Source organism: Scylla paramamosain, chromosome 38 (genome assembly GCF_035594125.1).
Source record: "Scylla paramamosain isolate STU-SP2022 chromosome 38, ASM3559412v1, whole genome shotgun sequence".
Lineage (NCBI taxonomy): Eukaryota > Metazoa > Arthropoda > Malacostraca > Decapoda > Portunidae > Scylla > Scylla paramamosain.
Genome location: NC_087188.1, coordinates 8,683,735 through 8,708,378, shown reverse-complemented (window position 1 = coordinate 8,708,378; position 24,644 = coordinate 8,683,735). Strand labels below are relative to the sequence as shown.

The 24,644-nt window shown below is 43.3% G+C and overlaps 1 protein-coding gene across 2 annotated transcripts in view; it reads left to right on the top strand.

Moving 5' to 3' along the window:
- Window positions 1–24,644, top strand: part of LOC135091709 (DNA polymerase delta subunit 2-like) — a 293,047-nt gene that overhangs the window by 91,951 nt on the left and 176,452 nt on the right. For both annotated transcript variants that reach the window (XM_063989611.1, XM_063989612.1), the window contains exon 3: window positions 10,044–10,068. The gene's annotated coding sequence lies outside the window, so the exon portion shown is untranslated. The remainder of the gene's footprint in view (window positions 1–10,043; window positions 10,069–24,644) is intronic.

Here is a 24,644-nt window from a genome sequence, read left to right as displayed (position 1 = left end):
TACAAAGAATGAAAACGAGAGAGAGAGAGAGAGAGAGAGAGAGAGAGAGAGAGAGAGAGAGAGAGAGAGAGAGAGAGAGAGAGAGAGAGAGAGAGAGAGAGAGAGAGAGAGAGAGGATAAGCGATAAGAATGACGAGAAGTAAAGAAAAGAAGATGAAGGTCTGAATGGATGAGGAAAAGCACAATATGGGAAAGAGAAACACGTAGGAAGAAAAAAAGAAAAAGGAAAAGAAAAAAAGGAGGAAATAAAAAAAATATCTCACACCAGGAAGTGAAAAAAGGAGAAAAAGAGAGAGGAAGAAGAGAAGAAGGAAAGAGGAGAAACGAGGAATAGAGGACAGACTTCGAAGGAGAATTGAAGGAAGTTGATAAAAAAATGGACGTAATTGAATTTAGGATAAGACATTTTAAAGGGAAGGTTTCCTCTCCGCCATTCCTCAATAGGATTTTTCCCCTTTCCTTTCGTCCCCTGAAAAAAAAGGAAAAAAAAAAGAAAAAGGAAAAATCTGTCCCTCTTCATCACTAATTTCAACATGTAGAAGACGAATGAGAGAGAGAGAGAGAGAGAGAGAGAGAGAGAGAGAGAGAGAGAGAGAGAGAGAGAGAGAGAGAGAGAGAGAGAGAGAGAGAGAGAGCTCAAGGCCGCTGTGGGAGAGGAATGGGGTTGGCCGGAAGTAAGGGAGGAGGAGGAGGAAGAGGAGGAGGAGGAGGGGGAAAGAGGGATGGATCGAGGGAGTGAGAGAACAAGGAAAAAAAGGTGAGAGGAGTGGCTGGGATGAATAGGAGAGAGAGAGAGAGAAGAGAGGAGAAACAGAGGAGGAAGAGGAGAGAAAGGCGAAGGGCGAGGAAAGGGATGAAGGAAGGGAAAAAAAGTTTCAAAGAGCGGAGAGAAGAAAGGAAAATGAGAGAGAGGAGGGGAGAGAAAGAGGAAGGAGAGATAAAGAAATGAATAACGAGGAAAATATGAGAAAAAAACTAGGAAAAGAAGAGATAGAGGAGGAGAGAAACTGAGCGAAATACGGGGATAAAGAGAAAGAGGGCGATAAAAGAAGGAAAGAAAGAAGAGAGAGAAAGTGATGGACATGTAGTGGGCAAGAATATTCCATGAGAGTGACAAGAAAGTGACGTGTTTCGAAAATGTTAACACGAAGGAAAAAAAAAAAAAAATGGGAAAAGAAAAACATGAAAACTGCAAGAAAAATGTATGTTAGTGATGAATGATAAATGTCACGTCTTTTTAGAGAGAGAGAGAGAGAGAGAGAGAGAGAGAGAGAGAGAGAGAGAGAGAGAGAGAGAGAGAGAGAGAGAGAGAGAGAGAGAGAATAATGAGTGTACTTGTTTTCTTTTCCTTTTTCTTTTCGTACCAATGAAAATTCAGGAAAAAAAAGGAAAAGTGAATACCTTCTGTGCCGGATCAAATTTCTCTCCTGGAAAGTTTAATTGTTTACCTGTTTCTCTCTCTCTCTCTCTCTCTCTCTCTCTCTCTCTCTCTCTCTCTCTCTCTCTCTCTCTCTCTCTCTCGGGGAATTTTGTCTCTCTCTGGGTTTTTCTCATTTTTTTCTCAACTCTTTTATCTCAACTCAATTATTTACTCAACTGAATTTTTTTTTGCATCCTATTTATATGTATCTTGTTGTTTTACCTGTCCTAATACAGTATGTCTAGTGTATTTGTGTTGTTAATTGTATCTCGTTTATTCATCTATCTACCTATTTATCTATCTATCTCTCTTTCCATGTAGTTGTCTATTTATCTATCTATCTGTCTCTATTTATCTGTGTACCTCTCCAACTATCTATCTATCTATCTATCTATATATCTATTCTATTTACTCGTATATTAGTCTTTTCTATCTATACTTTTATAAATATTCGGTCAAAATATTTAAAGAACACCATGTTACTTTCATTTACATAGTTTTGAAGCAATATGTATGATGCTTCTATTGATACTGTTACATCCAGATAATACATTTTTTTTTACTGTACTAATATATTCGTACAAAGGGAAAGGGAGGGGAAGATAAAGCACACACACACACACACACACACACACACACACACACACACACACACACACACACACACACGTGCCCCACCTGTGTACCTAGTTATGCAGGTATTGACATATCAGTCCACTTCGCCACTCCACCTCACTGTTTGCTGTTTGTGTCATGACTGTATCATTTCCAATCACACTTGATCACTGGCCTCTGTTTTTTATGAGATCCTGTGATTGGTGACGTAGGACTGATTGGTTTAGTCCAGTACATATTGAGGGAGACTGAAATATGTGAGGGAAAACTAGTATATGATAAAGGTTGTGGAATAAGATGATTACATGTATTTTTACTTGCAATGTGAGGAAAATGTAGATATAATTTATAAGGAAAAATAATGTAATATGATAAGTTTAAGGTGTGTATTTCCTTTTTTTTTTATTTGGTATGTTTATTTTCTATTTGCAGTGTGCTTAGTGTGGCGGGTTCACTGTGATTGATATTTGGTTTCCAGCAGTACTTGGTGAGGAAAACATAAATATACAATGAAAAATAATATATGATAAGCTTTATGGAATTTTTGTGTGTATTCTCACTTTGCCTTGTTTACTTCTTATTTGCAATGTGTTCAGTGTAGCTGTTTTAGTGTAGCATTTGGTGAGGGAGATTTTATCATAGGAACTGAATGAGAGGGGATAAAAAAAAAAATGGAAGTTGTAATAGTATTAGAAAAAGAAATGTACTCGTGTGAAATTTGGATAAGCACAGTGGAATAGAACGATAAAGAATGTAATAAAAAAAAAAGATTGAATGTTATCATGATGTTAGAGAAATTAATTTACTTGTGTGAAATTTGTATAAGTGTAGTATTAAATGGAGGAAATCTTAGCGGACGGGATGCAGTGAAATATACGTGAATAATTTAGTTTATGTTGACTCATTCACAGATGTATGTAATTAATCAGAACACCTCGCGCTCTTAGTGTAATTACTCAGATGTGTGTGTGCCAATTAACACCTAGAAACGATAACTATTGCCACTATTACTACTACTACTACTGCTACTACTACTACTACTACTACTACTACTACTACTACTACTACTACTACTACTACTACTACTACTACTACTACATTTAATATCACTTCCAAAAAGCAACGTCGATTCTCCATTTTCCTCTACTACTACTACTACTACTACTACTACTACTACTACTACTACTACTACTATTACTACTACTACTACTACTACTACTACTACTACTACTACTACTACTACCACCACCACCACTACAACTTCTAAACTTCTATTCTTACTATACGCACCAACGATACCATCACGAGAAACTAGGTCACCTCTTCCCACTTTCTTCATCACTATTACGAGGGGGAACTACTCTAATATTTTCCATGTGGCACGTTTCTCTCATTCCTCAATTTGAAGACGGCGAGATGAACGAGTAGAATGAATTGAATCCCATGAGTTTCCACCGCTGAGCAGAACCGTGGCGGCTTATCCTACTGCAAGAGAGGAGGAGGAAGGACGGAGAGAGAGACGGAGGGAGAGAAAAAGAGAGAGGGAAGGATTGAAATGTTACGAACTGGCGTCTCCCCTTTTCCCCTTTCTTCTCCAGAGTGATGTGGCGTGAACTGGGGGAGTGTTAGGGTGTTAGGGAGCAGGTGTTACGGGTCAGGCTGGGGATTAAGTAGGGTGCAGATAGAGAGGTGAAAGGTGTGTATGGTAAGGGAGATGCGTGGCAGGACAGGTGTGTGGCAGGGTGGCAGGTAGGTAAAACAATTGGATATGGCAGAGTTGAGTTCTTACAAGATACTAGAGGTTATAATAAAGACAGGTATAGGGTGTTGCAAGGTGAGGAAAAGAAGTGAAAGATAACATTAGTGTGTGCAGGGTGATTTAGGGTGAGAAGAAATAGTGTGTAATAGGGTGAGATAGAGAGTGGAAAGTAACATGTTGACAGGTTTAATGAGTCAATGTGTGATGTTGTATAGGGTGAGAAGTGTCAGCGCTGTAATGGAAAGGTGAAAAAGGTGTAAAAGAAAAGATTTTCGTACATGTGTGACGTATATGCATGAATAAAGTTGAAAGAAAAAAGGAATAAAAAAGTAAAGGAAATATCCGATAACATGTGACAGGTATAATAAAACTGAGAATGATTTGTAGGAATAAGAAAAATGGAGCAACATTGCCCACATAAAACAGAATATTAGAACAATGAGAAATGACGTGGCTGAGATAAGGAAATACTTGAAGAGCCGTGTAAAAGAACACTAAAAGACTGAATAGATTAATAAACACGTGCAGAAACACAGCCGTATTAATAATGATAATAATAATAATAATAATAATAATAATAATAATAATAATAATGAGAGCAGCACAACATACAGGATAAGGAGAAACAGGAAGAGGGAAATGACAAATAGTTCAGGAGATTATGATGACAATTGCCTCGTTTTCTTCGCATCTCACCGTCCTGCTCCTCCTCTTCCTCTTCTTCCTCCTCATAAGGGTCTGCAGGATCAATAAAGCGACAATTCAGGATAAAACTGATGACATAGAAACTCTGCTTCGACGAATAGAAGGAACTCAGAGGAGGAGGAAGAAGAAGAAAAGGGGGAGGAGGAGGAGGAGAAGGAGGAGGAGGAGGAGGAGGAGGAGGAGGAGGAATAGCGATCATGGAAAGGCAGATTGAGGAAGGGATTAATATTCGTGGACAAGAAGAGAGAGAAAAGAAAGAGAAGCGAGTGAGAGGAAAGAAATAAAAGAGGGAAAGAAAGATGAAAAAGTGAGAATAGGATTAGACTTCAGAGTTTGTGTTGTTGAATTAAACTCGCTATTCGGAGCTTCATGAACACTTGAGGTCGAGTGAGAGGATGCCTTTGAAAAATTGATGGAGTGCCAGAGAGAGAGAGAGAGAGAGAGAGAGAGAGAGAGAGAGAGAGAGAGAGAGAGAGAGAGAGAGAGAGAGAGAGAGAGAGAGAGAGAGAGAGAGAGAGAGAGAGAGAGAGAGAGCGCTGTGCTAATTTAAGACAACCTTCAAATTACAGCAAATAGATTAGCAAGATGAGGTAAATCTTGAGGTAAAGATAATTAGAGAGAGAGGAAAAAAGAGAAGGAAGCAAACGAATGATTAAATTACCTTGTTAAAATACCCGGAAGGAACAAAATATTAATGACTAGGAATATAAGCCGAAAATAGCGAGAGTGAGGTAAATTTTGAGCCGTGATGAGAGAGAGAGAGAGAGAGAGAGAGAGAGAGAGAGAGAGAGAGAGAGAGAGAGAGAGAGAGAGAGAGAGAGAGAGAGAGAGAGAGAGAGAGAGAGAGAGAGAGAGAGAGAGAGAGAGAGAGAGATAATAACTTTCTTACCTATTTTTACCATCAACTCTTACACATCCTCCTCCTCCTCCTCCTCCTCCTCCTCCTCCTCCTCCTCCTCCTCTTCCTGGCCATTCGCTGTCATACATACACACGGAGACATTATCCTGCCTCCAAGATTTACGCTCATGTACGCATAAATCGTGTGTGTCGAGCTTACCACCGCTTATCCTGACGGTGGTGAGGGCTTGGAGGTGCTCATGAGTGTGTGTGTGTGTGTGTGTGTGTGAGTGTGTGTGTGTGTGATTTGATTGGTCTTACGGATTTTTACTATTTAATTTTATCCTCTACAACTACTTTTTGCGCTTTTATTTTTTTTTACACTTCCTTCTTGTTCTTGTTCTTTTCTTGGTCTTCTCGTTTTTGTTTTTGTTTTTGTTCTTGTTCTTGTTTTTCTTCTCCCTTTTCATTTTAACTCTTTTCTCGTATTCCTTTTCGACGTCGCTTTAATTCTCCTCCTCCTCCTCCTCCTCCTCCTCCTCCTCCTCCTCATCTTCCTCCTTTTCTTCCCCTCTCTCCTCCTCCTCCTCCTCCTCTCTCTTCCTTTCTGTCACAGTGCAGTCAAATATGCGTCTCTTTACTCCTCTTTCTGCCTCCTTCTCTTTCTTTTGGTTCTTCTACATGTCTCTTGCTCCACTTCTTCCCAGTGCCCAGCCACACCTTTCTATCTTTCAGGCCTCCTCCTCCTCCTCCTCCTCCTCCTCCTCCTCCTCCTCCTCCTCCTCCTCCTCCTCCTCCTCCTCCTCCTCCTCCTCCTCCTCCTCTCCTCCTCCTCCTCCTCCTCCTCCTCCTCCTCGTCTTTCACTTCCCAGTTTCTCACAATTCCGGCTTATGCATATTTTTCTGTCTTTTCATATCATTGTCATCGTATATACAATCTCTCTCTCTCTCTCTCTCTCTCTCTCTCTCTCTCTCTCTCTCTCTCTCTCTCTCTCTCTCTCTCTCTCTCTCTCTCTCTCTCTCGTATCGGAGTTGCCTGGTGCTATTAGGTATGCGCGGCTCAGGACCAAGGTGGCTGACAACAATTTTTCCCCGAGGCGTCTTGGGATTCCGCTTCCCCTAGTGAGAGATGGCAGCCGTGGGTCATGTCAGGTGGGCGTCACAGGTGGCATCTGCTCCACCTTGTGTCCTCCTTTCCTCCCGTGGCTTGCAGACTCTCAGGCGCAAATGGTGGCAGCGGTGGGATACAGGGTTCGAGCACAAATGTTGGCAGTGGTGGGATAGAAGGTAGCAGCACAAATGTTGGCAGTGGTGGGATACAAGGTAGCAGCACAAATAGTGGCAGTGGTGGGATTCTTGCCGTTCTTTCCTCCAGTCGCAGGCTATGTACGCTCCACCCCTCGGGATGTCGTTCGTCGCAAGAATAACTTACATTTTTGACGTTTTATCACTTCATGCGCGACGCCTGCTGTGCGTGGAGGTAAAGGAAAGTTGCAGGTGTAAGGCTTTTGTTCGTGTTTTGTTTGTCGATGTCGCTTCCAGGAAGGTAGTGAGTGGAGGATAAAAAAAAAAAATAGAAGTTAATGACAGACATGTATGATATACGAAATGGTGAAAATACTTCTACTACTACTACTACTGCTGCTGCTGCTGCTGCTACTGCTACTACTACTACTACTACTACTACTACTACTACTACTACTACTACTACTACTACTACTACTACTACTACTACTACTTGTGCTAGCTCAACTCCCTAGCACATCCACACCCTGACATCTACTACTACTACTACTACTACTACTACTACTACTGCAATGACAGTGACAATAGGGAAGAAAAGAAGGAAAAAATAGGAAGGAGGCTGTCACTCTCTTCACTGACCCACACTCTTCGTAGACCCACAAGAGGAAGACAAAGATACGAAACAAGATTAAGAGAGATAAGAAGAATTAAGAGGACGTCACACTAAGACACGACAAGAGGAACAAGAGGAAGACGAGGAAACAGGAGTCAGAGGAGATACAAGAAACCAGAAGATGAAGAGGCCGTAAACGAAGCAAGAGTAAGTAAGAGGGGCGGTAAGAGAAGTTAAGAGGATGTCACACCATCGAGAGACGGACCAGTACATCACGTGGTCGATCAGGATTCATAGCAGCTCCTCCAGGCGACTCACTTCAGGTAATTCTGTACAAGCCAAGGAGGAGGAACCTGAAGAGAACCCGAAGAAGTACCCTCATGACCTCTCCTTTGCTTCCTCCTTCACTCACGCCCTTCAGGAGGAGTGTTTGGCCTCGCCCCCTCGCCCACCTCTCCCTGTCGCCCTCCACTGAACACTCACACAGGCGTTCCTTTCCACCTTCAGTTCATTGGGCACGCTCATCTCTCCACTTGTCAAAGGAACCAACCAGCCGCTGATTTTCAAGAACTGGAGTAGATGATTGGGTCACTAACACACACACACACACACACACACACACACACACACACACACACACACACACACACACACACACACACACACACACACACACACACACACACACACACACACACACACACACTAAGGTGAAGTCAATTGTGATAGGTCAGTGGAAGGAGGTCAAGGAGAAATACAAGGGCGGATGAAGAAAAAATACGTTAAATATGTACGTAAAGAAGAGAAACAAGGAACACAGGAGAGAATGAAAGAGAAAAAAAAAGTCACATGAGGAAGAAAAACGGAGAGAAGTAAGAGAAAGAGGGGCGGAAGCGGAGAAACAGGAGGAGGAGGAGAGAGAAGAAGCAGAAGTAGGAGGAGGAGGAGGAGGAGGAGGAGGAGGAGGAGGAGGAGAGCCAGGTAGTCTTCCCCTTAGACCATCCAGGGTGTGTTGGCCTAAAGCTGATGTGAACCCCGCCCTTCCCTCCTTGTTGCCGTGGTGGTGGTGGTGGTGGTTGCGGCAAAGGCTGGAGTAGTAGTAGTGGTAGTAGGAACAGCAAAAAACAAAGGAAGAACAAGCAGTAGTAGGATTATTTGTCCTTACGAAAATAACTGTGATACGGTGCACTGTTTAATGTGAAGTAAGAGATATAGGATTGTAAAGGGAATGGTGGGTAGTAAAGACAGGTGTAATAGTAGTAGTAATAGTAGTAGTAGTAGTAGTAGTAGTAGTAGTAGTAGTAGTAGTAGTAGTCCTTATTTTTTTATTATAATCTACATACTTATTTTTCTGTTTTACAATGTTAAGTTTCCATATTTGTTGAGGTCTTGCTTTTTCATATTTTTGGCTTGTTTTGTTCGTATTGTAATAAGGAAGTGTTTGTCTTGGTTAGTGATGAGAGAGGGACGTGTGTGTGTGTGTGTGTGTGTGTGTGTGTATGTGGATCAGCTCAGTACGTAATGGAGTGGTTTTATGGCGTAATGGTGGCGTGGTGAAGTGGTAGTAGTGGAGGTGGAGTGAACATTAAAGTGTGTGTGTGTGTGTGTGTGTGTGTGTGTGCAGTCAAGGTGAGGCTGAACTGACCTCGATCTGTCTCCGTCACACCCAGACCAAACTGCAGCGACCTGACCTAATTTACCGCGGATAATTGTCCTTACCTGACTCGAGTGCGTGACCTGAGGGAGAGAATGACCTGACCTCATCTTACACCCTCCATTGACCCCTTGACACTCCTGGCTGAGTCACTGAGTTCAAAACACACAAACACCTAATCCATTGTGATGTTTTAATCTTGTTTTCTTTTTCAGAGGACGATAATTACGGATATTTGTCTTAGTTCGTAATCTCTGACATGTCCTTTCTTTATTCGACTTCTGTTGGCAGTGAAGGAAGACTTGAAGGCTCAGAAGTATTGGATTAATTATGTGTTGTCTCATAGGTACGTTTTTACTCCTTGTTTACTGTCATTTTCTTCTTTTGTGTTCTCCAACGCCCCCTGTTTTTGTTCTATTCCCATGTTTGTACCTTTCTTTCATTAAATCGTTAAATTGTTAAGTGATCATCTCCGTATCTTGGACAGTAATTCACCACGTTAGGACACGACAAATTTGGACACTGGGGAAATCTAGACACTTGAGCAAATTAAACTTTCAGAATATTTCAGTTCACCTTTCCTACCTTTCCCCATTTGTCTCTAGGTATGCCCACTCATCCACTCATGTCCTCAGTTATCTCTCGGTGTCCTTAGCTTCTCCCAGTGTCCTCAGTCATCCCGGTATGCCCTGTTATGCTCCAGCTATCTTTAGATGTCCCCTAAGATTTTCCAGGTGTTATAAGCTATTCCTTGATGTTCTCATTTGTCCACGATGTAATTTTTTTCATGTATGTCCATTTATGTCCCGTTGTCCTCAGGTATCTTCAGGTCCCTTCAGGTGTTCACAGGTATTCAAAGGTAGTACATTTGTAGTTTTCCATAGGAGGGACTCTGGTCAAGGACAACTAGAAAGGTTAAATAAATGAAAAGAAGAAGACCTCCGAAGTTGCCAGATCCGGAAGAGGATTGTCAAAAGAAGGATTCAGAATTTTAATGGGAAAGTTATGCTTGTTTAATCTGAGTGTGCTAATGATGGTGTACAGATAAAGTGGGATTAATGACCTGTTGTATAATGCATATTGCTCCTGGTATTTTACATTAAATATTCATCATTATTTTAGATTTATTTAATTCACACTTGTGTTCTGGAGTGAATGAACCAGTTTATTCACTATTATTTCCTCTCTTTTCAGGTGAGTCAGGAGCAATCAAGGCCAGGTGAGTGAATTATGTGATCAGGTGAGTGAATGGTTTGTGTGTGCGCACGTGTGTGTGTGTGTGTGTGTGTGTGTGTGTGTGTGTGTGTGTGTGTGTGTTAAGATCCCTATTATCATCCAGTTTGTCATCATTAAGTAGTGATAATTTTCTTGATGTTTATTGGCGATAATTATAGACAGTTATTATCATTTAGTATTAATTTGCATGTGAGGAATTTGTGTTTCAGTGATTAAAGGTGAGAGAGAGAGAGAGAGAGAGAGAGAGAGAGAGAGAGAGAGAGAGAGAGAGAGAGAGAGAGAGAGAGAGAGAGAGAGAGAGAGAGAGAGGCCTAAATTATCGCATTAAACATTAAATATAATCCAAAGATATAATTAATGACGATAAAGAAAATAAAAAAAAGGGAAAAATACGTATTTCTCAAATTTACTAACATTTTTCATCACCACAACAATTTCTGATCGCCTGATTTTTTACTAATAACTGGATCCCATTTTTCTCAATAGATGGCGCTGAGTATTGATTAGAGAGAGAAAAGGAAGAGAAGAGTAGGGTGAAGAGACGAACTTAATCTTATCAGAGTGTTAGGGAAGAGTGAAAGTGTCGGGGACGTGAGAGAGAGAGAGAGAGAGAGAGAGAGAGAGAGAGAGAGAGAGAGAGAGAGAGAGAGAGAGAGAGAGAGAGAGAGAGAGAGAGAGAGAGATAAAGGCTGGTTGAGAAGGGATGAGTGTGGTTGGTTAGGTAAGAAGTCTGCTCTGGAGGAAAGGAGGGAAGAAGGAGGGAATGAAGGAGAGGAGAGAAGGAGGAAGCTAACTTGGAAATGGAGAGGAGAGAAGGAAAGTGTGTAGGAATGAGAAAAGGAAAATATTTGTGAATGTTAAGGAGAAAGAGAGGGAGAGAGAGGAGAGGAGAGGAGAGGACGAGTCAGGAAGGAAGAAAGGAAGGAAAGAAGAAACTCGTTAGGGTGACACAGAGGGGAGGAGGGAAGGAGAGGAAAGAAGTAGCAGAAAAAATAGACAAAAATGATAAAAAAAAGAAATGGAGGAGGAGGAGGAGGAGGAAGAAGAAGAAGAAGAGGAGGAGGGATGGTTTGTCTCATAACATAATCTTCCCACGAGTTAATTATGAGTTGTTTTAGTAGAATCCTGTTTGTTTGTTCATCAAGAAAGAGTAACCATCCTTGTCTTGACAGAGGAGGAGGAGGAGGAGGAGGAGGAGGAGGAGGAGGAGGAGGAGGAGGAGGAGGAGGAGGAGATACAAAGGAGGGGAAAAATGTAAAGAAGTAAAATTTGATAGTAGGAAAGAAGATTAAAGTGAAATGTGATAAAATTCTAAATAATGATAAAATATAAAGAAGTATATGGAAATGAAATACAAAAATAAAGCAAGAGAGAAAGATGAAAGTGAAAATAAAGTGAGAGAAAGTTGAAAATAAGAAGTTAATGATAAAGAAGGCTAAAGAGGACAGAAAGACAACACGAGAAGAACGGAGAGACAGAACCCGCTATCACATCTCCAATCTTTCCACATCACCATTAGCAACGCAGATTTGGTTATCACAACACTCTTCCCTGATACCCCTCTCATTCCTTCTCTTTATACACTCCACGATGTATCCCTCTCTTCCCTCTCAACTCCCACTCCTTCATCTTTCTCCTCTCCCTCCTCCCTTCCTTCGCTTCCGTAATCTAATGTTTCAATCTGCTTTTTTTTTTTTTAATCTGACTCTACTTTATCATTTCTTACTTCTTTCCCTTTCCTTTCTCTTCTTTCTTCATTTCTTGCTTCCTCCTTCTTCCACTCTTTATTCTCATCCTTGTCACATCTTCCTTGTCTATCTCTTTTACTTTTTCCTCCTTCTTGCTTCCTCCTTCCTTCCCTCTTCATCCTCATCCTTGAGTTAATTTCGTCTCCTGTCTTTTAGTTTCTCTTCTTTCTTCCTTGCCTCCTTATTCTCATTCGTGTCTTCATTCTCTTTGTCTATCTTTTTCTTTTAATTTTCTCCTCTTTCCTTCAATTTCTATTCTCATCCTTGTCTTCTTTCTTGTCTCCTATATTTCTTACACTTTATCTCGCTCCTCTGTCAGTCTCTTCCTTCCTCCGTGCTATTTTCCTTCTCCCTCTCCTTTCCGTCTCCATTTTCATCCTTGTCTTCTTTCTGTCTACTATCTTTCTTACTTTCTCTTGCTTGTCCTTTCATCTTTTCCTCCTGATGTTTTCTTCTCCCTTTCATCATATTCTCAGTTTTTGTCTTTTTCCTTCGACTTTCTTCCTTTTTCCTCTACTCTCCTATCTTCTCTTTCTCCTCCTCCTCCTCCTCCCGGTCTTCTTCCCTCAACGCGACGGGGACCCAATTAGGAAACCCTTCTGGATTTTCATAACTGGAATCATTACTGGAAACTGTATTGAAGGTGATCAGGGCGTGTCGACGTAACTTCCTGGAGAGAGAATAACATGTCTGGGATGAGAGATTTTTTTTTTTTGGAAGCCTCGCCTCTCGCCAAACTCCGAGTGCAGGAAAACGTGCTGGAAGAGTTTGACTTGCTTGTTGTACTTGTAGCTTGTGGTGGCGGTGGTGGTGGTGGTGGTGGTATACTGCTACTGCTACTTCTGCTACTGCTGCTACTACTACTACTACTACTACTACTACTACTGCCGATGTAAAAACAACAAACTAGAAGCTACTGAGAAAACAAAACAACTCTTTTCTAAAACAACAAGTTAGACGAAATAAAGAAGAACGAATAAACGAATGAATGAAATAAAATGAACAGATGAACGAATAAAGGAAGGAAACAAAACACAATGAACTCCACCCAGATCTTGATAAACAAATACACAAAGAGGAGACCTTTAATAAGGAACCTCAGGCTCGCACCTTTATGTAAATCTGTACCTGGGCAAGAAAGGGAGTCAGAAGTAACCTTACCTTTTTTCTCACACACCTGAACACACCTGCTATTGGTCTAATGAGCTGCGCCTATCCCTTCCCCTCACCTGCCTTGCTTCACCTCCCCTCACATTCCCCTTTTTCCTCTCTTTCTCTGTCCTCCTTTCTCTTCTGTCTCTTATTCCTCCCTCCACTTCTTAATTCTTGTTTCTCATTACTATAATCCTTTCTCTTATTCCTCCTTTCAATTTCTTGCTCTCTTTTCTTCTTGTATTCTTAAGCTTATTTTCCTTCATTCACCTCTTCTCTCTTACTTCCTCTTTTCATTTCTTTTCTCCTCTCTTGTTCTCTGTTTTTCCTTTATTTTCTCCTTTTCCTTCACACCATTTAATTTTCTTTCTCTGTCTACTTCTTAATTCTTCTTCCTCATTCCTCTAATCGCTCCTCTTATTCTTCCATTTAGTTTCTCCTTCTCTATTCCTTCCTTCTTGCATTTGTACGTTCATTTCTCTTCACTTGTTCTCCCTTCCTTTTTTCTCTCATTCTCTCCTTTCCTTTCTTCTTTCTTCTCTATTCTTTCTGCTTAAACTTCATTATTTTATTGTATTTCTCTTGTTTCCTTCTTGTATTCTTACCTTTATTTCTCTTCATATGTTCTCCTTTTCTTCTTCCTTTAATTTTCTCCTCTCCATTAAATTTCTGCTTAAACTTCATTATTTTCTTTTGTCCTTCTCCTCTTTCCTTCACACCATTCCCTTTTCTTTTTCCTTGAAACTTAATTCTCTCATTTTTCTTTTCTTTTTCCTTCACGTCTCTTATGGTCTTCATTTTCCTTCCTAAAAACTTCACTCTCTTCTTCTGTTCCCTATTTCCTCTTCTTTCTCCATCATAAAACTTTCCTCCCTCATTTCCTTTTCATTCTCCTTCTCGCTTTCACTTCGTTTTCTTCTTCATCTTTTCACATTTCGATAAAAACTTTAAAAAAATCTCCCACAAATTTTTTATCATATTTTTCACAAGTATCTTTTATCTCTCTTTCCTCCCACGCCTTAATCCTTCATATCCTCCTCCTTCACTGGGATGCTCCTCTTGGTTTTGACTTTTTCCCTTCATCCTTCCCTCCCTCCTTCACTCCTTCACTCCTTCCATCCCTCCTTCCCTCTCTTCCTAAATGCCTTTCCACTCCAAAATTCCCTCTCGTTTTTTCTCTCCATCCTTTAAGCCCTGACCTGTCCCTCCTGCCGCCTTCTTTCCTCCTCCTCCTCCTCCTCCTCCTCCTCCTGCTTCACCTGTCTCCCTTAATGATTTGAGGTGAATCAGGTGCGGAAAAGATGAATAATGGTTGTTTTTTTTTTATGTATGTGTGTCTGAATTTTTTGTTATATTCGGAGATGTTGCCGTGTGGTGTTTCTCTCTCTCTCTCTCTCTCTCTCTCTCTCTCTCTCTCTCTCTCTCTCTCTCTCTCTCTCTCTCTCTCTCTCTCTCTCTCTCTCTTATACACATATAGGAACGGGATCTGATGAATAGTATTTCCATACATAAAATAATGACGAACGAGAGAGAGAGAGAGAGAGAGAGAGAGAGAGAGAGAGAGAGAGAGAGAGAGAGAGAGAGAGAGAGAGAGAGAGAGGGAGAGGGAGAGGTGGTCGTGAATTCCGTCTGTCATGGAGAGAAGTGAGTCATTTATCATCTGACGTCACCCAGAAATAGTGTGTTACCCTCACTGTTCTATCTCCCTATTTTTCACCCTTCCTATTCTATCATATCACCTTTTTTTTCTATTCTTTCTCTCCTACTTTGTTACATTCTTATTTTTTACTCATTGTTTTATCCTCACTGTTCTATCCTCCTGCTTTACTCTCTTTGTTTTTTTCTCACTGTTCTATTCTGAAAGTTTATTCCATTTTCTGTATTCCTCCCTTCTTCCATTTTGCCCTTTTGTACTATTTTCTCTTTTTCCATCCTCAGTTTTCCACCTCAAAGATTAACCATCCTACTTTTCTATCTTCATTGTTTTTCTCTCACTGTTTTACCACCACTGTTCTATAACCACTCTGTTCCTCCCTGCTTCTGTTCCACTGTCACTTCCACTATCACGCTGTCCTACCCTGTTGCATCTTTACTATTCCACTCTCCCTCTCACTCTTTTCCACCCTTCCTGTTTCACCATCTGTCTTTTCTATCCCCATTGTTCCATTTTTACCTTTTTCTGTCATTACTGCTCCACCATTAGCAACCGTTAGTCTTTGCCACCTTCATCCTATTCCACATTCACTTTTCCATCCTCTCACTAGCCCACTCTCATTGTTCCACCAGACGTATAATCCACCCTCACTGCTTAACACTACATTCCACTGCTCTGTTCTTCCTCCACCAAAAAGGTAAGCGTAGAATTAAACATACCAGCGCTGTTCCGTCGTATACAGGTGACAGGTAGTAATATAATGCGAGAGCCGTCCTTTATCGACAAGCCTTCCAACTACGTAGACTATTGTGCTTCGTCTGGCTGACTTGTGAACCCTTAACGATTGATACTAATTGGAGAAGTAGTTCGTGTATATTGACGTGGCCCCGTGACGCCAGCACACCCGCGTCACGTGAACGTTGGCATAAAGAAATAAAAAAGAGAAATTCCGATATTGACATTACGACTCATATTCTTAAACGTTCATCTCATCAGGAGTGTTTTCAAAGGCCGCTGGGATGATTACTCTCGTTCTCATGGATATTTTTTCTCATTAACTATTTAATATCCTTGTTACACTATCACTAAAACCAGCGGTACCCTCACTCTTTCATCCCTTTCGCTGGCAAACTTAATGGTATTTTCCTGGTGAACTATTTGTGATTCTTGTTAAACTATGACTAAAATGACAAAAACACTCTTGGTATAACTTCAGCGGTATCTTCGGTTCTTCAATTCACTGGTAAACGTAAGGCTATTTTTCTCATGAACTTTTTATAATCCTTGTTAAACTATCACTAAAATCACGCAAACACTCTTGGTATAACTTACGGTATCTTCACTTTCTCATCCCTTTCACTAGCAAACGTACGAGTACCTTTCTCACTAAATATACAGAATACTTGTTGAACTATCACCAAAATCACGAAAACATCTTTAATATAACTTCAAAGGTAACTTTACTCTCTTATCCCTTCCACTGGCAAACCCAAAGGCATTTTTCTCTCTACTTCAGAATCCTTGTTATACTATCACCTTGATATGATAACTTCAGCGGTACCTGCTCTTTCATCCCTGCCACTGGTAAACATCAGAACTCTCTACCTGTTTGTTTTTCCTCCTTCCTACGAATTCACCTGTTATAAGAGCGGAGTTTTTAGACCATACGTAAATTAGACAATATTTTTTTATTCGTTTTCTGACATATTGGGAACGGTAACTTGATTAGTTCTTTTCTACCCATTTTTTTCTTGGCTAGTCTCTGTAATACGTCATGAAAAAAAGATAATGAGAGAACTTCCTATAACTTGCTCATATGAGAAGCAGAAATTGAGAATACAGACAAATTATTTACTATTAAGAGTACATGATGAAAACAACAGCTCAACTTTACCTGTGAAAATATTCCTTAGTATTCCTGGGAGCATGTGTAACTGTTTGGGAACTCTCGGGTTAAAAGAAGAGATTTAAGGATTCAGGGCGTGTTTATGTAGACGAGGACAAGATTCAAGGATTATTCCAATGTTCTTAGAAGTGTTTTGGGAAGCTCTGGTGAGGAGGAGTGCAGTTGTTTTGGCGCTATAGTAAAGTATTGCTGTGTTATGTGTTATGACAGGATTTTAAATGCTACTACTACTACTACTACCACTACTACTACTACTACTCCACTACATTACACCACCACTAACGTCACCACCATTCCTACCACTACTACTACTACTACTACTACTACTACTACTTTAACACCACCTTCACCACCACCAATACCAACATCACCACAGCTACCACTCCTCCTCTTACCTCACCGCCACCACCACGACCACCACCACCACCACCACCAAGTCTGTCTGTGGAGGCGAGTCAGAACGCTCAGATCCTGCCAGCCACGCCCTGAATCAGCTTCAGCCCCAGCCGAGAGAGGAGGGAGAGAGGGGAGGCGGAGGGAGAAAGAGAGAGAGGAACAGGAGAAGGGAAAGCGAAGAAGAGGACGGGGGATTTGGAGATAAAAGGAAAAGAGAAGAAAAAGAGAGAGAGAAGGAGGGAAACTGGGTCGAGAGGAAAGGAGGGGGGAGGGGAAAGGGGGGAAATAATGTTGGTTATAAGTGGGATTTTTATTATGGTTGTAACAGTGCAAACCTTCCCTCCCCCCTTTTTCCCCTCCCATGTTCCTCCCTCCCCCAGTTTTCCCTCCCATTACACTCCTAACTTTGCTTTCTCTTTTCTCCTCTTCCTCTTCCTTCTTTCGCTTATCTTCGCGTGGACATTCTTCGGTGAGTGAATGACAGAGAAGAAGAAGAAAAGGAGGAGGAGGAGGAGGAGGAGGAGGAGGAGTCAAAAGGAGAAGAATAACAGGTTAGTAAAGAAATACAATAAAAAAGAAGAAAAGAAAGGAAACGAAAATAGGAAGTGAAATAAAATGCAATATTAAGAGAGATAATTTTCCCCTCACGTCACTATTAAGAGATAAAGATGAGAGGCTGAGGTGATAAGACATGTCTCTCTCTCTCTCTCTCTCTCTCTCTCTCTCTCTCTCTCTCTCTCTCTCTCTCTCTCTCTCTCTCTCTCTCTCTCTCTCTCTCTCTCTCTCTCAAAAAAAAAAAAAAAAAACACTAATTATTTCTATAACACATTTTCCTTCCCTTCTTTCCCATTTCCTTTCCTGTCTTTCCTCCCTCCCGTCTCCTGTCTCTTCCCCTCCCGTCTCCCTCTCTCGCCCCATCCTCTCTCCCTCCCCTCCCCCGCCCCCACACCTCACCCTTCACCTGGTCACGTCCAAGATGCCTTGAAATCCAATTCCATTTAGCATTAAGAGCGATGTGTCGGGACGCGGGTCGGGAGTAGCTGGGATGTCTCTCGGGAAATCGGTCTGATCGCTGTCGGGGTGAGGCGGTGCTGTGGGGCTGTGTTGGGGAAATTTGGGAATATTTTTGGGGTATTCAGGGATATTTTTAGGGTATTTAGGGATATTTAAGGATATTCACGGTTATTTTTAGGGTATTTAGGGGTATTTTTAGGGTATTCAGGGATATTTTGGGATGTTTAGGGATATTTTTACGGTATTTAGGGATTTTTAGGGTATTTAGGGATATTTTAGGGTATTTAAAGATATTTTAGGGTATTGAGGATAATTTTTAGGGTATTTAGGGTAATTTTTAGGTTATTTAGGGATATTTTTAGTTTATTTAGAGATATTTAAGCGTATTCAAAGTTATTTTTAGGGTATTTAGAGATATTTAAGGATATTCAGGATAATTTTTAGGGTAATTAGGGATATTTTAAGCGTATTCATGAATATTTAAAAGAATAAAGTTAAAAGTCCCTAGATTTGTGTATGAGAGAGAGAGAGAGAGAGAGAGAGAGAGAGAGAGAGAGAGAGAGAGAGAGAGAGAGAGAGAGAGAGAGAGAGATTGTCAATTTTTCTTCTTTCAGTGGTGTATTTATCTCTTCTCTATTATCAACTTTTTCTCTCCATTCCTCCATTTTTCTCTCCATCTCTCCTGTTGTCACTCTTTTTCTTTCTACTCTCCCTCAGTTTTCTTTATTCTTCCGTTCCTGCTCCCTATCAATCTCTCTAATTCATTCTTCCTCCCTTTATCCATTAATTCACTTCTCAATTCCGGTATTCCCTCCTTCCTTCTCCTCTCCTATTCTCTCCTTCGTTACTCCCTGCCCAGCATCCTCCAATTTTTTCTGTTTCTCTCCTCTCCTTTTCCTCCTTTGCTTCCTTATCTTCCTTTTTTTTTCTATGTAACAAGTCATCTTTCCATATATTTTCCCTTTCCACTCTCACTTTTCATCCATACATCCTCCTCCTCCTCCTCCTCCTCCTCCTCCTCCTCCTCCTCCTCCTCCTCCTCCTCCTCCTCCTCGTGTGTTGGGAGGAGGCCAGGCTAGGTCTGTTTATCGCTTTCTTTAACTGCCTTCTATTGTACAGCTCGGGTTTTATGAAAGGCCTGAGAGAGAGAGAGAGAGAGAGAGAGAGAGAGAGAGAGAGAGAGAGAGAGAGAGAGAGAGAGAGAGAGAGAGAGAGAGAGAGAGAGAGAGAGGCGATTCGTATAGACCTGTGGGAAAGATAGAGGGGAGAGGGAATTTAGTCGGTAGGAAGAAATGACAGGAGGGGAGGAAAGGGAGGCGTCAGCAGTGTCCCGTTAGGAATGTAAAGGAGCGAGGAGATAGAGACAGAGGCAGAGATAGTGTGGTGTTGGCAGGTGGAGGTGGAGCTGATGTGGAATGCGTCAGGGAGGTGGCGACAAGGCTCCTGACATTATTTTTGTTGGTTTATTTATTGTTTCTTTATTTTTTTTGTTTATTTTCGTGACTGTTTTTGTATTTTTTGTTCTTTGCTTGGTATTTTTCGTGTTTTTTCTTTTTTTCTTTTTGTTCATTTATTTCCTTTTTTGCTTTTTTTTCATCGCTATTTTTTTCGTGTTTTCTTCTATTTCTTCTTTTTTTTGCTTATTTGTTTTTTTTTTGCTTTTCATCGCCAGTTTTGTTTTATTGTTTGCTTTATATTTTCCGTGTTTTTCTTCTATATCCTATTTTTTATTATTTATTTGTTTTTATATTATGATCTTATTAGTCTTTCTTGTGTATTCTTATTTACTTTATCTTTGTTATGGTATTTCCTTCTTTTAATCCCCATTCTTTATTTCCTCGTATCCTGTTCCTCCTCCTTGTTCTTGTCTAACTGTTCTTCTTTTGATTATTTTCGTTTTTCTTTTTTCTTTCTTGCTCTCTTTCTCAGTCTCCTAATGGCCAACAAATCTGATGCTGTTTGCTCTTTCTTTGTATTCCCTTGCGCTTTTTTTTCCTACTCAATTCGTGTTTCGTCTATTTTCGATTTTTTTGTTGGTTTTGCTATATTATTTTCTGTGTTGAAGTTTGATTTTTACCTCTTTTGTGATATATTATTATTTTTTTCATAAATCCCCTTTATTTTTTGTTACTCCGTATCTTCAGGTCCTTTTAACTCTTCCTCCTCCAATTATTCTCGTTTTCTCACTCACTCATTTTTTTTTCCCAGCCTCCTAAAAGCCAACAAATCAGATGCTCTTTGCTTTTTCTTTATGTTCCTTTGTGCTCCTCCTACTCAATTATACGAAAGGAAGAAGGAAAAACTTCATACCAGTCTGGAGAGGATAAGGGATACATAGTGGAGAGAAACAGGAGTATCAGTGTATCCCCAAGGTGGTGTGAGGGATAAAGGAAGGGGCCAGGGAGAGGAGGACGAGGAGGAGGAGGAGGAGGAGGAGATGGAGCGGAGTAGAAGTAGCCTCATTGTTAAGAGAAGTGGACAAGGAGAGGATAAAGAAGAAAGAGGAGAGGAGAAGGAGGAGGAGGAGGAAGAGAGAGGAGGAAGAGGAGGAGGAAGAGATGAAGATGGGAGGTGAATGGAGAGGAAAGAGATTTAGGAAAGTAAAATAAAGTGGGGAGGGTGGACGCCATGATACAGGAGGAGGAGGAGGAGGAGGAGGAGGAGGAGGAGGAGGAGGAGGAGGAGGAGGAGGAGGAGGAGGAGGACATATGTACAGCTTAAAACAGTAATCCTTTTGTAATGAAAAGCTCTATTCGGTGTTACTTTATATAGAGGAGGAGGAGGAGGAGGAGGAGGAGGAAAGGAGTCGGGAGATAAAAGGGAAGGGAGAAGAGGCAGTAGGGAAAGCAAGGGAAGTGACACGGCAGAAGGAAAGTAGCAGGAGGAGGAGGAGGAGGAGGAGGAGGAGGAGGAGGAGGAGAAGGAGATGTTACAAAATCGAACACAATTGAGACGTGGAGTAAATTGGTAAATATGAAGACCAATATTTACATTCTACCTCAAGTGTGTGTGTGTGGAGAGAGAGAGAGAGAGAGAGAGAGAGAGAGAGAGAGAGAGAGAGAGAGAGAGAGAGAGAGAGAGAGAGAGAGAGAGAGAGAGAGAGAGAGAGAGTGCTGAAAATGAGTGATAATCTTTAAGGGTGATGAAACAAGATGTAAAAGAATTAAAAATATAAGAAGATGAAATAATGAAGGGTATGTGTGGTTGTTAGCTAGTTGTGTGAACGAGTGAATGAGCGAGACTTGTGTGAGGCATGAATACGTGTATGAGTGAACGAGCTAGGCTTCAGTCATAAGTGTTAAGTTGAAGTGCGCGGCCTGGCGCCGAGAGATCACCTACCTCCAGCCTTCCGTTCACACCTTCTGTGAATAAACACCTGCACTGTTACCTGCGTTTCCTGTGCCCCTGCTGGTCAAGAGTCGAACATGGCGCAGTGAGTAGATCAGGACAAGGCTGCAGTGGGTACGGCGCAGAATGGAGAAGCAGTTGGAGGCGCTGGCTGCCCTGCTAGCGCGACAGTCGGAGCAGAGTCAGGCTCGCGAGGAGCGTTTAACCCAGCTGCTGGAGAGAGTGGGGACACAAGCTCCCAGTCGCACCACGGCGAGCAATGAAGGCGAAACCACAGCCCGCAGCACGTCTACCCAGGGCGCGAGGTTCCCGACGTCCGCCACCATCATTCCTCACTTAACGGCGTCAGCATCTTTACGTGAGTTCGACACGTGGCGCCATAAGTTTGAAGGATACGTAACCCTCGCCAGGATAGACTGTCTCTCCCTGGCTGAGCAGAGGGCGGCACTCGCTGCTGTCCTAGACGACGAGTGGACCCGTACACTTCGCTACGGGATAAGCTTACCGAGAGACGCGGAGTTAAGAACCATCCTCGATGCAATGTGTGAGTACCTGCGAAGCCAGCGCAACATCATCATGGATAGAAGAGACTTCTACTCCCGCGTGCAAGAAACGCAAGAAGGTTTTGACGACTTTTTATGTGCTGTAAAGGAAATCGCCAATTTCTGTGACTTTTGCGACCAGTGCATAAACCATCAGCTGCGTGACAGAATTGTCGTTGGGACACGAGACGAAGTGGCTCTGAAACGCATGCTGGAAAACAAGAAACTCACCCTTGAAAACGCCATAGATATTTGCAGAGCATCAGAGAGCGCTAACCAGTGTAGTGCAGTACTAAGGGGCGGCTCTCACTCTTCGAGCCATGGTGTGAACGCTGTCTCGAACTACAGGAAGGGCAGTTTCGGGGGCTCAAGCCCCACGGGCTGTTATCGTTGTGGCAAAGATTGTCGCAGTGACAAAAGGGGATGCCAGGCAATAGATAAAGTGTGTCGTAACTGCGGGAAAAGAGGGCATTTTGCGAGTGTATGTCAGCAGACAGTGAGGAAACGACGAGGAGCTTCGAGGAGTTCCTCAACTGTCTCTCCTCATCGCGGTGCAGGCCCGAGGCGGGGAGCCAGTGCCAGTGTATACCAGCTCTTATCAGGCGTATACACAAAGACGGTGACGGCACGACCTGCGCCCCAGGTGCTCATTACCGCCACACATCCCGCTGGAAGAGACAAGATTACGTGGACTCCTGACTCTGGGGCCGAAACGACCGTTATTGGCCTCGACACGGCAACACTCCTTGGAATCCCGCCCTCCAGCTTGGCGCCCGCTGATGGTGATGGACTTTATGCTGCCGGTAATCACCCCCTCACCTGTGTAGGAACTTTCTCGTCGCACTTGCAACTGGGCGACAGGGAAGCTGAGACTGTTGTGAGCGTGGTGAAGGAGGTGAAGGGGGCGCTGCTTAGCTGGTACGATTCCATCGCTCTCGGAATCCTCCCGAAGATTTTCCGGCTCAAATCCGACCGCTACGCAGGGAAGAACAGCACACCGGCAACAGCTCCATCAAGTACCCGACCGCCTCGCAGCCACCTCTATCTACGCCCACAGAAGTGATCAGCTGGCCTCATTCCTACGACCCAACGCCACAGCAGCGTGCGGGGCACGCTGCTGCTGTGATCAAGGCCTTTCCCAGCGTCTTCGAAGCAAAGGATTCTTTCACAGCAAGCTGGCAAAAGGGATCGACACACTGTGTGCCCGACGCCCTCTCACGTGCTCCAGTACAGGACCCAGTGGAGGAAGAGGATGCTGCTACTTCTGGTGACCTCGACCCTCTCCACTCAGCGGTCATCTCAGCGTTATCTGCCACCAATGAGGACGGCGTCCGCTTAGCACCACTCCAGGATCAGACTGTGGAAATGGTACGTGCCGCAGCAGCAAGAGACGGGGAGTACTGCTTGCTCAAGAACGTCATCATCGAGGGCTTCCCGATCATTGCCACGACCTCGATCACCGCTTGCGTACGTACTGGCCGGTGCGCAGTCTGCTGGCCGTAGACGACGACCTGGTGGTTTACGGGCCGAGGCTTCTTATTCCTCACAGCCTCCGCCGAGAAACACTAGAGCGACTCCATGACAGTCATCAGGGGATGGAGCGCACCAAGCGACGGGCCCGACAAACGGTGTACTGGCCTGGTATGGACAGAGACGTTGAGAACGTCGTTTCTGGATGCTCACTATGCCGTCCACTCCTACCAAGCCAAGCCAACGAACCTCTCTGGCAGGACACGGACACACCCAGCAGGGTGTTTGAGTCAGTTTCTGCAGACTACTTCCACGCAGCAGGCCGTACATACCTCGTGTATGTAGATCGCTTGTCTGGGTGGCCTCACGTGTCTGCATGCTCACGTCCAGCATCGGCTGATCAGCTCGTTCGTGTCCTTCGGGGTGTGTTCGCCGACACGGGCGTGCCTGTTCTCCTGAGGACTGACGGTGGACCGCAGTTCACTTCTTCATCGGTACGGCGCTTCCTGGCTCGATGGGGGGTGGAGCATCGTGTATCTTCACCTCATTATCCACGCTCCAATGGTCACGCCGAGGCAGCGGTCAAGTCCGTGAAGAAGCTGATCCTCACGACCACACAGCAGGGACACCTGGACGAGGATGCGTTCGCTCGCGGGTTGCTGGAACTGCGCAACACTCCGAGGGCGGAAGGGCGATCACCAGCACAAGTCCTCTTCGGTCATCCTATGAGGTCCTGTGTCCCGGCTCATCATCGCTCATACGCTCAGCAGTGGCAGCGCGCTGCTGATGAGTGCGACGCCAAGGCAGAGCGACTGAGGAAGAAAGCGAAACTTCGCCACGACGCGTCCGCCCGTACTCTTCCTCTCCTGCACCTCGGTGGCCACGTCGACGTTCAAGATCACACGACAGGCCTCTGGGATCGCCTGGGTGTCATCGTGGCTGTTGGGCGAAGGAGAGACTACCTCATCAAGATGGGCAGCGGTCGCGTGATGTGGCGTAATAGAAGACACCTACGCCCACACAGACCTCTTGCTCCCCTTCCTGTCGAGCAGCACACCGCTCATGGCGGTGCAGCGCTTCAGCATCAGGGTCACGAGGAACACCACCATCCCGGCAGCCCGGAGCATCAGGGTAACGGGGTACACCGTGGCCGAGAGCAACCAGAGCGTCGAAGCAGCCGACAGCGTAGGGAGCCGAGACGACTGCAGGTGCGGTGGCACCGTAGCACCTACGATTAGTCGTACGTGTTCATTGTACGCTGTGTTTGTTTTGTGTATATGTACCGTGTTTTCTGTACTTCAATCATTGTAACTTTGTTTCATGTGTTAC